At 34.9% G+C, this 14932-nt stretch overlaps 1 protein-coding gene and 1 long non-coding RNA gene across 3 annotated transcripts in view; one reads left to right on the forward strand and one right to left on the reverse strand.

Moving 5' to 3' along the window:
- LOC125923682 (uncharacterized) overlaps positions 1-14932 on the reverse strand; it is a 1073698-nt gene that overhangs the window by 939632 nt on the left and 119134 nt on the right. The gene's annotated exons all lie outside the window — the stretch shown is intronic.
- CCSER1 (coiled-coil serine rich protein 1) overlaps positions 1-14932 on the forward strand; it is an 843785-nt gene that overhangs the window by 398713 nt on the left and 430140 nt on the right. The gene's annotated exons all lie outside the window — the stretch shown is intronic.

Here is a 14932-nt window from a genome sequence, read left to right on the forward strand (position 1 = left end):
CCCCTTTATGAAAATGAAGTATCCTTCTTTATACATGGTAATAGTTTTGCTCTGATAGCTACTTTTGGTTAGTGTTAATACAGCTTCTCTTTCTTTTCATTAGTGTTTGCATAGTATCTTTTTTTTATCATTTTATTTTTTTATTTATTTTTATTTTTATAGGCAGTATAAGGTTAAGTCTTCCAGCTTGATCCAATCTGACAATATCTGCATTTTATTTGAGCTACATTAGCTTCCTAATTTCTTTGTATATCAATCGTATTAATTTTAATGCATACATGGTATTCCATTATATTGCCAAGTGCCCAAGAAATTTCAAACCAGCAAGCAAATGCTAGGCCAGCTTGCCATGTTTGATAGATTTGGTTGATAAGGAAATAATAAGTTCAAGTGAATGTGGGCAGGAATTTAGGAATTTATGGCACAACAGACAGCATGATCTTCATGTTTGCATCAGGTTCTGTACCCGTGCCAAGTCCCAAATCCCATGGAGGCACTAAAGAAAGAATCTAGATGAATACTCTACACATTAGTTTCTTTTTCACATAGAAAGGGCACCTCTAATCTTATAAGGGAACTGTTAATAAACCTGTCCAGCCCTTTCCCCACCCAGAAATATCACCTGTTTGTTGTTTGTTGTTGTTGTTGTCTTAATTCCACTATAGCTAGCATACAGTGTTACATTCATTTCAGGTACACAATATGGTGTTTCAACAATTGTATGTACTATTACTGATAAGTTTACCCTTAAGTCCCCTTCACCTATTTCACCCTTTCACCTCCCACACCTCCCCTTTGGTAATCAGAAATTTGTTCTCTATAGTTAAGAGTTCCTTTTTCTGTTTTTTAATATTTTTAAAAATGTTTATTTATATTTGAGAGAGGGAGAGAGAGAGTGTGATTGGCGGGAAGGCAGAGAGAGGGGGAGTCGGAATATCTGAAGTGGGCTCTGTGCTTAGGCAGTGAATCTGATCCTGTGAGATCATGACCTGAGCCACCTAGGCACCCCAAGAGCTTGTTTTTCTGTTTGACTCCTTTTCTTTCTCTCTCTCTCTTTTTTTTCTCCTTTGTTTTGTTCCTTAAATTCCACATACAAGTGAAATCATATGGTATTTGTCTTTCTCTGACTGGCTTGTTTTGCATAATGTTATACTCTCTAGTTCCATCCACGTTGTTGCAAATGGCAGGATTTAATTCTTTTTAAAGGCTGAGTAATAGTCCATGTATGCATACCACTTCTTCTTTATCCATTCATCTATCAATGAAAACTGGGGCTCCTTTCATAATTTGGCTATCACAAATAATGCTGTAATAAACATAGGGGTGCATGTATTTCTTTGAAATACTGTTTTTACATATTTTGGATAAATACCCAATAGTGTGACTACTGAATCATAGAGTAGTTTCATTTTTAACTTTTTGAGGAAACTCCCTACTGTTTTCCACAGTGCATTCCCACCAAAAGTGCACAAGGGTTTCTATTTCTCCACATCCTCTTAAACACTTGTTGTTTCTTGTTTTTGATTTTAGCCATTCTGACAAGTGGCTATTCAGAGTCTTCTGTGGTTCCATACAAATTTTCAGATTGTTTGTTCTAGTTATGTAAAAAAATGTTATTGGCATTTTGATAGGGATTGTATAAAATCTGTAGATTGCTTTGGGTAGTATGGGCATTTTTACAGTATTTGTTCTTACAGTCCATGAGCATGAAATGTTTTTCCACTTGTTTGTGTCATCTTCAAAATCTTTCATCAGTGTTTCATAGTTTTCAAACTATAGGTCTTTCAGGTCCTTGGTTAAATTTATTTCTACATATTTTATCTTTGGTGCAATTGTACATGGTATTGCTTTCTTAATTTCTCTTTCTATTGCATCATTATTAGTTAGTATGTAAAACTGCAACAGAGTTCTGTACATTGATTATATATCCTGAAATCTTACTGAATTTACTACTTCTAGTAGTTTTTTGGTGGATTTTCTAAGGTTTTTTATATATAATATCATGACATCTGCAAAGGGTTTACTTCTTTCTTACCAATTTAGATTCCTTTTATTCCTTCCTGTTGTCTGATTGCTGTGGCTAGGACTTCCAGTACTATGTTAAATAAAAGTGGTGAGAGTGGACATGTTTGTCTTGTTCCTGACTTTAGGGGAAATGCTCTCAGTTTTTCCGCATTGAGTAGGATGTTAGCTGTAGGTTTTTCATATATGGTCTTTATTATGTTAAGTAATGTGCCCTTAAATCATATTTTATTGAAGATTTATAATGAATGAATATTGTACTTTGTCTAATGCTTTTTCTGCATCTATTGAAATGATCATGTTGTTTCATCCCTGCTTTTATTGATGTGGTGTATCACATTGATTGACTTGCGAATATTAAACCATCCTTGCATCCCAGGGATAAATCCCACTTGATTGTGGTGAATACTTTTTTTAATGTATTGTTGGATTTGGTTTGCTAATATGTTTTTGAGGATTTTGCCTCTATGTTTATCAGAGATTTTGGCCTGTAGTTCTCTCTTTTTTTTGGTAGTGTCTTTATCTGGTTTTGGCATCCAGGTAATGGTCTCTTCATAGAATGAATTAGGCAGTTTTCCTTCCTTTTCTATTATTTTGGAATAGTTAGAGAATCATCAATATTAAGTCTTCTTTGAATGTTTGGTTGAATTTTCCTGAGAAGCTGTCTGGCTCTGGACTTTTGTTTGCTGGGAGTTTTTTGGTTACTGATTCAATGTTATTGCTGATGATCAATCTGTTCAAATGTTCTTTTTCTGTATTGTCCTAATTTGATTTCGAGAGGTTATATGTTTTTAAGAATTTATCCATTTCTTCTAAGTTGTCCTGTTGGCATATGATTTTTCATAATATTCTCTTATCATGTTTTGTATCTGGGGTGTTGGCTATTTCTCCCCTTTTATTTCTAATTTTATTTTAGTCTTCTCTTTCTTTTTCTTTTCTTTCTTTCTTATTTCTTTCTTTTTAACGAGTCTGACTGAAGGTTTATTGATTTGGTTGATCTTTTCCAAGAACCAGTTCAAGTTTCATTCATCTGTTCTATTGTTTGTTTTTTGTTTGTTTTTTTTGTTTTGTTTTTTGTTTTTGTTTTTTTTAGTTTCCATTTTATTTCTGTTCTAATCTTTATTACTTCTTTCCTTATACTATTTTTAGATTTTGTTTGCTGTTCTTTTTCTAGTTCCTTTTGATGTAAGATTAGGTAGTTCATTTGGAATTTTTATTGCTTCTTAATTTAGACCTATATTGCTATAAACTTCCCTTTTAGAACAGCTTTTGCTGTAGCCCAAAGATTTTGGACTGTTGTGTTTTCATTTTCATTTTCATTTGTCTCTATGTATTTCTTAATACCTTCTTTGATTTCTTGGTTAACCCATTCATTGTTTAGGAGCATAGTATTTAACCTCCACATATTTGTGTACTTTCCAGTGTTCTTCTTGTGCTTGATTTCTAGTTTCATAGCACTGCAGTCAGAAAAGACACATGGTATGACCTCAGTCTTTTTGAATTTGTTGACACTTGTTTTGTGGCCTCATTTTTAATCTGTTCTGGAGAATGTTTATGTGCACTTAAAAATGGGTTTTAGAATGGAATATTCTGAATATATCTATTGGATCCATCTAGCCCCATGCATCATTCAGAGTTACTCTTTCCTTATTGATATTCTATTTGGATGATCTGTCCATTGATCTAAGTGGGGTTTTAAAGCCCCCTATTGTTATTGCATTACTATTGATTATTTTCTTTATGTTTTTTATTAACTGCTTTGTGTATTTGGGTGCTCCAGTGTTGAGTGCATAAATATTTACAATCATTATATCATGTTGTTGGATTGTACTATTTATGATTATGTAGTGCCCCTTCTTGTTGGATTGTATTGTTTATGATTATATAATGTCCTTCTTTGTTCCTTGTTACAGCCTTTGTTTTAAATTCTATTTTATCCAATATAAGTATTGCTACTCTTTCTTTTGACATTCATTTGCATGATGAATGTTTCCCCATCCATTCACTTTCAGTTTGCATGTGTTCTTAGGTCTGAAATGAGTCTCTTGTTGGCAGCATGTAGATGAGTCTTGTTTTTTTTTTTTGTTTGTTTTTGTTTTAAATCCAAACTGTCACCCTGTGTCTTTTGATCAGAGTGTTTATTCCATTTACATTGAAAGAAATTATTGGTATGTGTGTATTTACTGCCATTTTGTTACTTGTTTTATGGTTGTTTTGTAGTTCCTCTCTGTTCTTTTCTTCTCTTGGTCTCTTCTCTCATGATTACTTGACTTTCTTTAGGGTATTGTTTCAATTATTTACTGTTTATTCTTTGCATGTTTATTATTTTTTGATTTGTGATTACCATTAGAGTTATATGTAACATCTTCTTCATATAGTCATCTATATTAAGTTGATGGTTGCTCAATTTTGAACCCATTCTTTACTCCTCTACCCTCCACTTTCAGATATTTGGTATCATATTTTACATCCTTTTGTTTTCTGTCTCTCTTGACTGATTTTTGCAGATAAACTTATTTATTTAGTTTTTTTTCCATCCTATTTTTCTGACTCTTATTATTTTTGCTTTTCATTCACAAACTCCCCCTTAACATTTGTTGAAGGGATGGTTTAGTGGTCATGAATTATTTTACCTTTTATTTGTCTGGAAAACTCTCTCTCCCTCTTTTCTGAATGATATACTTGCTGGATAGAGTATTCTTAGCTGTAGATTTTTCCCTTTCAGTACATTGGATATATCTTATATCGCTTTCTTCTGGCCTGTAAACTTTCTGTGAAAATTAGGCTTATGGGGTTTCCTTTGTATGTAACTGTCTTCTTTTTGTCTTGCAAGCTTTAAAATTCTTTCTTTATTACTTTTTTTTGCCATTTTAATTATCATATGTCTTTATGTGGACCTCCTTGGGTTGATTTTGTTGCAGGATCTCTGTGCTTCCTGAATCTGGAATTCCTTTACCCTCTCCAGGTTCAGTACGTTTTCAGCTATTGTTTCTTCAAATCCATTTTCTGCTCTCCTTTTTCTCTTTGCCTTCTGGGATCCCTATAATGCAAATGTTTTATGCTTGATGGTGTTGCTGAGTTCCCTAAGTCTATTATCATTTTGCAGTATTTGTCACCTGTTTAGCTTGATTGCTTCCCATTACTCTACCCTACAGGTCAGTGACACATTCCTCTGCTTGTAACAGCTTACAGTGTATTCCATTTATTGTATTTTTAATTTAATTCATTGAGTTCTTCATCTCGGTTTATAATTTTTATCTCTTTGTTAAGCATCTCACTGATATCCTTCACCCTTTTCTTAAGTCCAGTGAGTATGATCATTACTTAATTTCTCTATCCAGCATATTACTTATTTCTGTTTTGTTCAGATCTCCTGCTGTGATTTTATCCTGTTCTTTCATTTGTGACATATTCCTCTGTCTCCTCATTTTGTGTATCTCTCTGTGTCTGTTCTGTTACGAAAGTCAGCTACATGTTATGCCCTTGAAAGTAGTGGCTTTATGAAGAAGAGGTCCTGTAGTGCCCTGTAGTGCAGTTTTCCCTGTTCACCAGAACCTGGCACTTCAGGGAATGTCCTGTGTGTTGCTGCACCCTCTTGTTGTATCTGACTCGCTTTTCCTTTCAGTCCAGTCTTCTATTCTGACTCTCTGCCTATTGTGGGCTGTGCTTATTCTCTGTGGTATTAGTGGGAACCAGGCAGGCCAGGCATTCTACAGGGAACTTGAGGGTAGGGCAGCAATGTTAGCAAAATTTATGTTGAGCTACCAATGTTAGACCTGATTCTCCTCGACGTTCGCTGGCTGGCTGACTCAGGGTCAGGCACAGCATGGCTGTGCACAGGTGGCTAGGCACAGCATGTGGCATAACTGATGGTGCCTGGTGGCTGAGCAGGGTGTGTACACACAGTGTTAACCAATTTGCCCTGATCCCAGGGCTGAGGCCAGCAGACTTGGAGTGGGCAAGTCCTCAAGAGAACTGGTGAGGAATGAGCACTGCTAGCACATTAGGTAGCAAGTGCCTGTACAGTGCTGTCTCCCACAGGTGGCCTCGTGTTTATGCTGGAGGGTGGGGGGAGCAAAATAGCACCTGCCAGCTCCTTTGTTCCCAGAGAAGTACCCCAACAGACTCCAAAATCCATATAAACAAATCTCCTCCCTGTTTGTCCCATTGTGCAAACTGCTGTAAAAATGTTGCTTCACCATGGGCTGCTGTCTCTTTAAGGGTAAGAACCCAATTACAGCTCACCCTCCTGGTTTGCCTAGTGCTCAGTCAACTGACTTGTAAAGCTCCAGGCTCCCAAGTCCTGCTGGTTATACAAACAAGGAATTCAGCCCCTTTGGTTTTCAAAGCCAAACATTATGGAGATTTGTCTTCTCAGTGTGGGCTCCCTGGTACAAAGGACTGTTTTTCTCCCCTCTCCATACCCACAGATCTTTCTGTCCTGCAGGTAGCTCCCAACTGTGTTTCTGCCCTTCCTAACTTCTCAGATGTATCTTCTTCTCCACATTTAGTTGTTGAGTTTGTTTTGTCAGCCTTCAGATTGCTCTCAGATTTATTTACACAATGTGAGTGATACCTATTTGTAAATATGGGATAGGGCTTGCTTAGGGTCATTCTATTCTGCCATCTTCCCAAGCTTAGCACAGTACCTTCAGAAATATCATCTTCATTACCCTGGTCAGGAATCTAACCTGTCTGTTCATGTAGAGGGCGATATCACTTTGTGATTATGGAATGCCTCTGGGTAGGAGAGGAGACTCTAGCTTTATTACCCTGGAATGTATGCAGATTTGTTTCCTGCCCTTGAGTAGCTTTGCAAACTTTCTTGACCAAACCTGTCAATGCTTTGTTCGGAGGTTATTCAGAAATGGCAGACTCAGGGAATTATCTCCCAAAATATCCATGTATCATTCAGAGTTCTGTCTGAAAAGTAGAAACCACTCTAAGTATTTTGAGTAAGAAGGATTTAATACAAGAAGTAAGAGGCTTATGCAATGATTAGAAGTGTGAGGACAGCAATTGTTAGGCCCCGGATTCACCATCAGGATATCTGGAAGTGCAGGCAGAGTAGGTGAGCTGATGCTGCAGATAGATCTGTGCTGCCTATAGTATAGAAGTGTTTAATTCTCAGGAGGATGCCTGAAAGCTGTTGGCAAACTCCCAAGTCTTCAGCCTGCTGCTGCCAATGCCCTTGTGCCTGTCCTCAGCAGCGCCAGAGAATAATGGCTTATCTTACTCTTTCACATCCCAGATCTCATTCAAGCGATTTTCATTGGCACAATCTTCCAGCACTCTGGGATTTGGGGAAGGGTAGCTCTTAGGCTCTTCCTCTGTATTATAGGAGAGAGTCTAGATGAAGGAAGGTGGTGCTGAATTGACAGCAAATAATCCATCAAAGTCTTTATTAATGTAAGTTCTAATCATTTTTCTCTTACAAACAATACTTTAGTAAATAACTTTGTACATCTCCCTCTGGCACATGTAAAAGGATCTCCATTGGATTGATTCTTAGAAATGGAAAGGCTCACAGTGTGTGCCTATCTTACATTTTGATGGATGGTACCAAATTACTCTCCAAAAGCAATTGCTTTCCAGGGAGTAACCACAGGAGAATGGAGGAAGGAAAAGCCTGTTTGCAGATGATTTAGGAGCAGAAGCTAGTACCCAGGTCTCTCCTTCCTGGGCATTGATTCAGTGCCTTTGGGTGGTGACTGTGAGGGAATGAGAGGGAAGTGTTGTGGCCCTTTGACTCTTTATTAAAAACCTCATATCTAACATCAATCTCTTAACTATTGAGAAGGAAAAAAAGAGAGAAAAATGACTTAGTGTCTTCTCTGATAAGCATTATACCAGCAGCTTTCACATGGCTTTTCAGTTTAATTGTCATTGTAATTCTATGAACAAGTACGTTATTCTCATCATCCTCCCTGATGAGCTACTGAGGTTTAGCAGCCAAGTACCTTGTTGAGGATCATGCATGTAAATACGGCAGGGATGAGATTCAAAAAAAGCTGTGAAAGATTACAAATCCTATGTGGTTTTTTTTTTTTGTTTGTTTGTTTTCTGATTCCCATGGACATCTTCCTTCCTGATAAACAACCTTGGGCCTTATATTTTTTACTTCCGTTTTACTCTCTTCAAGGCTACCTGTGTATGTTGGAAGGAACTCAGACTCTGGAGGTGCAAATACTTCAATTTAAATTAAACTTTGAGTCCCATCTCCACCATTTACTGTCTGTTAGATTTCTGAGCAATTCAGTTAAGCTCTCTGAATTTTAGTTCCAACATCTATAAAACATAAAATAATACAAACCTAGCAAGGTTGCTGTGAGAATTATTGATAATGTGTGCAGTGGGCTTAGGACATTGTCACAGCATTAATTGCATGTGCCTGTGGTCCTGGGGCCAGAGGGCCAAGCATATAGAGTTCAACTAGCAAATGTTGGATGTTGTGAAACTAGATGCAAAAGTGTGTGTGTTGCTGTAAATCATGTGTCCAACGGTATATGTGTGGACTACCAAAGTTGATAATTCTGACTCTTCAAAGCTATGTATTAAATCTGATATGTCTCTTCACAAACCAAAACAAGCTGAGAAAAAAAGTGGAAAAATGTTTGAAAATTTAAAAAATACATAGACTAGATAGAATATGCATATAAGACTACAATTTCTATCTAAGATATAATTAATTTACTTCCATATTTTTCTTTTTTAAAAAGAAAAATTGGGGGGCGCCTGGGTGGCGCAGTCGGTTAAGCGTCCGACTTCAGCTCAGGTCACGATCTCGCGATCCATGAGTTCGAGCCCCGCGTCAGGCTCTGGGCTGATGGCTCAGAGCCTGGAGCCTGCTTCCGATTCTGTGTCTCCTTCTCTCTCTGCCCCTCCCCGCTTCATGCTCTGTCTCTCTCTGTCTCAAAAATAAATAAACGTTAAAAAAAAAAATTAAAAAAAAAAAAAAACGAAAAAAAAAAGAAAAATTGGCTGGTAGCACTTTAGTAAGTCTTTTTTCTGTCATCCCTAATACAGATGAGTTAGGAAGTCAGGAACACCTTTAAAATCTTGGTGATGTGCTAGTAACATTGGTATTAGAATAAAATTTATATTTGACTACTTGCTGAGTAGTACTAAGTGCACTTGTAGAATTTTCTAAACTTGTTAGCGTCAGTGTGTTTAAACTGGCAAAAAATTTTAGTGCAAGTTTTGTGTGTGTTTTTTGCAATGTTGAGATTATAAAAATATTTAGTTTGGTTTCTACAGTACATTTAAGGAATATATTTCTAGTTTTGTAGCACTAAACTCAATTGAATGCAACTAAAATTAACATATTATACTAAATTTAATGGTTAAATTACATTGATACATTTTTCTTTTTATAATTTCTTAATCCTAAGGGGTCTTGTAAAGGGGTACTATATTTTTTTATCTTATAATATGTACATAATTTGATCATAATTTCTTTTTGCTCAGAAATTTGTGAAAGAAAAGTATTATTTCTGGGTGAATAGATATCTCTTTAAAAATTTAAATATAGAAGAAATAAATGTATATTCTTAGAGTCTATTATCAGTAAGTTATGTCTTTTCCTCTTCTATTTTACCAGTTATTATACTTGCATTGACTAGAGTTTGTATCTCACTTTTTCACTGTATGATTATGAACAAACTATTTTTCTAAGATGTCTATAAATAACTTTTTATTACTTTTACTCTTAAACTATACATCATTTGATAGAAGATCAATGGCATGGATATGCAGCAAAAGTGGATAAAAAAACCTAATTTAATGGTCCATTTCCTGAAATTATTATGTCTCTCAGAGGTAATAATGTTCAGTGGTGTATGGACTGTCCTGCTCTAAAATAACACTGGGGCATCTGAAGCTACGAGGGTTAATGTGACACTCAGATAAATTGGGTCATAATACATAAATGTTAGCACTGATATTCAGACTCAGGCTGAGTTTTTGCATTTGTACACAACAAATGGTTTTCTGTTAAAAAAATACTGTTATAGATAAGATTTGGACGAAAGATGTTTTCATGACTTTTCTGTTTATATGTTGTTGGTGAAATGAAGGATTCCAGTAAATCATAATAATCAAAGTTAATGGAAATTCACAGTAGAATTAATTCCAATCTTATGGGGAGGAAAGATGTTAAATATGGTTTTAGTTATGCATTTAGTTATGGGTTCCTCTGGTGTTCTGAAAGCACTACACCTTAACCAAAAGGTTTGAATATCTTACACTGGTTATTGACTTGGTGTCTAAAAATCAGTGTGAAAATAGTTGGCTGTTTTGGACATTCATGTGTATTTTGATGTGTACCTAATATTTAATAGACTAAATCTTACCTGAGTGATAAGATTTGGTCACTCTTAAACATGATAGATATCACAAACTCCTAAGGAAGGAGGATGTATTAGTTTGTTAGGTCTGCTGTAACAAAGTTCCACAAAGTGGATCATTTAAACAGTTTATCCTCTTATGGTTCCAGAGGCTAAAAGTCTGAGATTAAGATGTCAACAGGGTTGGTTCCTTCTGAGGACTGTGAGGAAGATTCTGTCTCATGCTTCTAACATAGCTTCTGGTGGTTTGCAGGCCATCTTTGGCCTTCCTTGGATTGTAGAACCCTCAGCCTGATCTCTGTCTTCATCTTCGCATGACATTTTCCTTTTGTGTCCAATGTTTCCCTTTTATAAAAATATTAGTTACATTGGAGTAGGGACCCACCCTACACCATTATGACTTCATTTTAACATCTGCAGAATCCCAATTCCTGAATAAGATCATATTCTGAGGTTCTGGGATTGGCACTTCAAGATAAATTTTGAGAAGGAATAATTCACCATAATTAAGAGAGTATTAAGCACATGTAATTACCCCCTTCTTAAAGATGGATCTTGAAATTCAACTTGTTCTCTTCCTCCTTCTGGGCTAAATTTCAGTTCAAAACATGACAGTATTTGGAGGAAATACTATACTTAAAACCTTCACATTTCAAGGCAGAAAGTAACACTTAAACACGCTAAAGTCAAGGTGAAGTTGATATCCAATGCTTACTCCAAAGCTATTTTAGTAATGTTGACTCCCAACTTTTCTCAAGTATTTTTAAACCTACAAAAGATGTTTATTTTTCACATTGCTTCCTACAAATTGACATGTTATTTGGGGATCTTGGTAAGCACAAATAAGGAAAGGATTAGATGAATACAAAGGAAGACCCTACACAGAGGTAGTAGAGGTTCATAACACCAATCAGTAATAACCATTTGAGATATATAAACAGAGAATTAACCATAGTTAGGTTGTTGCTTTATTTGTCTTAGTGAACATCATAGGGCATGAACAACTTTTATTTGTCAGATTTTTTTAAATTTAAAGATTTTAAGTTTTATTTAAATTAATAAATAGTATATGGCAGGTGTTGTTCTAGACAATTATGGTAGATCAGTGAAAAGAACAGACAAAAGACTCTCTTCTCTTGGAGCTTACATTTAAGGGAAGGAGGAAGGCCATAAACACTAGACATAATAAGTAATCTCAACTTTACCTTGTGCAAACTGGTAATACACTGGAATAACAACTGAACCTAGCTCATAGGTTAGTTGTGAGGATTCAATAAAGTAATATCCATAAAGCTCTCAGCAAAGTGTCTGTCACATAGATAACGCTTGATGTTAGAAATGATAAAGATGACAATGGTGATAATGATGATAATTACTGGACATAATCCATGCTTATCTCTTACTACTTCTCTGGCTGAGAAATAATGAGAGGTACCTCAGTGGCATATAATGAGCACCATCCCTAGGATATCAACTATGACAAGGACTAAATTCAAAGGAAAAAAAAAAAAACACACAAGATGTGATGGACATTTAAAACAAGGGATGGCTTTTATACACACACACACGCAGACCAACCAAACCAAATATTTTTGTCTAATTCGAAAACATTTTTTATAAAGAAAACATACCCGTATTTATGGAATCTTTTGCCAGTCTGATTAGCCATTTATTTAATGTTTAATCTAGATTTGAAATTTTAATTGATAACTTCATTAAAAAGCTATGATAATCTTCTGCTTTCGTATTCATATCTCGTTGTGTGAAATTATCTGACAAAATGATATTATCAATGATTCTTTTCCTAACCCTTTTTAGTGACCTATCAGCACCCCTTGCAAAGCTGAAGATTTTCAATGTGAATGAAGTAAGCCTAAAATATCTGATTTTCAAATATTCAGTAAATGCTGCTTTCTCTTTTAGTCTTCTCCCATCAAAGGTCTAAGGTGTAACATGGCCTGATTTCACATTTTCTTTGTTGGTATTCAAATTCAGAAAGATGAATATGATTGGATTCAGCCTGATTGGATATCCAAACATAGAATTATTTTAAGATACCTCACACATGCTTCTAGTTGTAAATATATTATTCACTTGATCCCTAAATTTAAAGTCATAAGCACTTAACCAAATCTGAAGGTATGCATTTTTTATAAAGCACTCTAATTCTGAATGTTCCAGCATAACTTCTGTTTTTGTTACTTATTTCCTCTATTTTTAATAATTTGTAATAGTATCATATTCTTTACAGCTGAAATTAAAAAAAAATTAGTGTTTATTTTTGAGAGAGAGAGAGAGAGAGAGAGAGAGAGAGAGAGATGGAATGTGACCAGGGGAGGGGCAGAGAGAGAGGGAGACACAGAATCCAAAGCTGGCTCCAGGCTCTGAGCTGTCAGTACAGAGCCTGACACGGGGCTTGAACTCACAAACCATGAGATCATGACCTGAGCTGAAGTCAGACACTCACCTGACTGAGCCAGCCACCCAGGTGCCCCCTTATAGCTGAAATTTAAAATGTTGCTGTGCTTCTCATGATTTTTCCTTTTGACACATAATTCCAATTAACTAATGCATATGACATTAAAAAATATAAAGAATCTCTCTTTGTGTTCCCCCATAAGAAGAAAAAAAACACTCTGTCTCTCTCCTTTGTACTTCCCAAGTCTCAAATACATTTAATGTCAAAGAATAAAGCAAGTGTTGAGGTGTTTTATATTCATTTCATAAACTAAAAATATGGAGATTGAAGTTGTGCTCTTACTGTAGATTCTATAGTTGTACCATTAAGGAAATGGATAAAGTATTTTGTAAAAAGTGTCTTATTGTCTTATTTTTCTTCATTTTAAAAGAGCAAATAAATCTGAGTGAGACATAGCTTGGTAAAACAAAACTGAGATTTGTTTATGTAGTTATGCTCTAAATTGCTCTCCTGGGTCTTATGTGTTTTAAATATTGAGGCCATTATTACTTACTAAAGTGTTCCAGGTAAAAGCTTTTAGTTTTTATTACTCATTTTTCTGTGAAAAAGCTCTGTTTTGTAAATATAAGGAGTCTGAAAGTATTAAGATCTTCCTTAAGTATGTAGAATTAATATAGATCACTAAATGAGATTTTTATTAAAGGTACATCGCACAGGGTCTAGCACATGGTAGGAATTAAAGAATGGTAGTTGTTATATTATTTTATTTATAAATATTTTCCTCACATTGAAATTTGATTTTTTTTAATGTCAGGAAAGTTCTTTACATTTTAATAAGTAACATAATATTTTCCAAAAGTATATGGTACCTGAAAAATAAATTATGTATTTGTATATGTCATTTCCAGTAACCCTTGAGCAATGTGGAGATTAGGGGAACCAACCCACACACCCCACATAGTCAGAAATCTGAGTTTAATTTGACTCCCCCAAAACTTAACTGCTAATAACCTACTGTTGAAAAGTTACCAATAAATAGCCAATTAATATATATTTTGTATGGTGCATGTATTATGTATGTATTGTATTCTTACAATAAAGTAAACTAGAGAAGAGAACATGTTATTAAGGATGAAAAATGCATTTGCAGTACTCTATAAATATATATTTATATTATATATACATATATAGAATATTAATTATATGTTTATATTATAGTATATATACACACACGTGTGTATGTGTTTGTATGTGTGTGTGTGTATATATATATATGTTCTTTACATATATATACATATATATGTTCTTTACATATATATATATATACATATATATACATATATATGTTCTTTACATATATATATATACATATATATACATATATATGTTCTTTACATATATATATATACGTATATATACACACACACATATATATATATATCATTGTCTCACTATATAGACCAGATATTTACTCAGAGAGCCAAGTTTGCTGTGATAATTTTCACCCATTTAATAGTGAAGCATAGGACAATTACTTCAAACTGGATCCAGGCACTCAACAGATACTTTATAAATGAATAAATAGGCACAAGCAGAAAAAACATTGAAAATGCTTTATTGGTTATATTAACCATTTTTCCAAGACAATAGAGAACATGTAATGAAACTTCATTTTCAAGCCAGGCAGGTGCTATTATAGATGGTGGTCTGTTATACAAATACTAAACTCCTTAAATTCATTATGGCCCTTGGCTCACAAGGGTGATAAGACTTTTTGAATATACTGGCAGCAAGACACATCTTATTTCTGAAAAAAAAAAATGCTTTTATGTGGACAATCCAAAAACTTGATTATTTACTAATATTAAGAATCACATTTGTATGGCATAAGTTTTATTTCTAAACATTTAGATCAGGGATCACAGTTTCTGTGGGTAAGGGGTTTGAACAGGGATTAGCTGAGTTCTCCACGCGGGGCTCACAAGGCTACAGTCATGACGCTGGCCAACTTGGGTCTCATCCAAGCTCAGGTGATTGATAGCAGAATTGGTTTCCCTATATCTGCAAAATTTGTGGTGACTGACTTCAAAGCCTTCAGGAACACATGCCTCTGATGCTTGTCTTTTTTTTAAAGGATACTCTGATT

The sequence above is a fragment of the Panthera uncia genome, chromosome B1, assembly GCF_023721935.1.
Source record: "Panthera uncia isolate 11264 chromosome B1, Puncia_PCG_1.0, whole genome shotgun sequence".
NCBI classification, from domain to species: domain Eukaryota; kingdom Metazoa; phylum Chordata; class Mammalia; order Carnivora; family Felidae; genus Panthera; species Panthera uncia.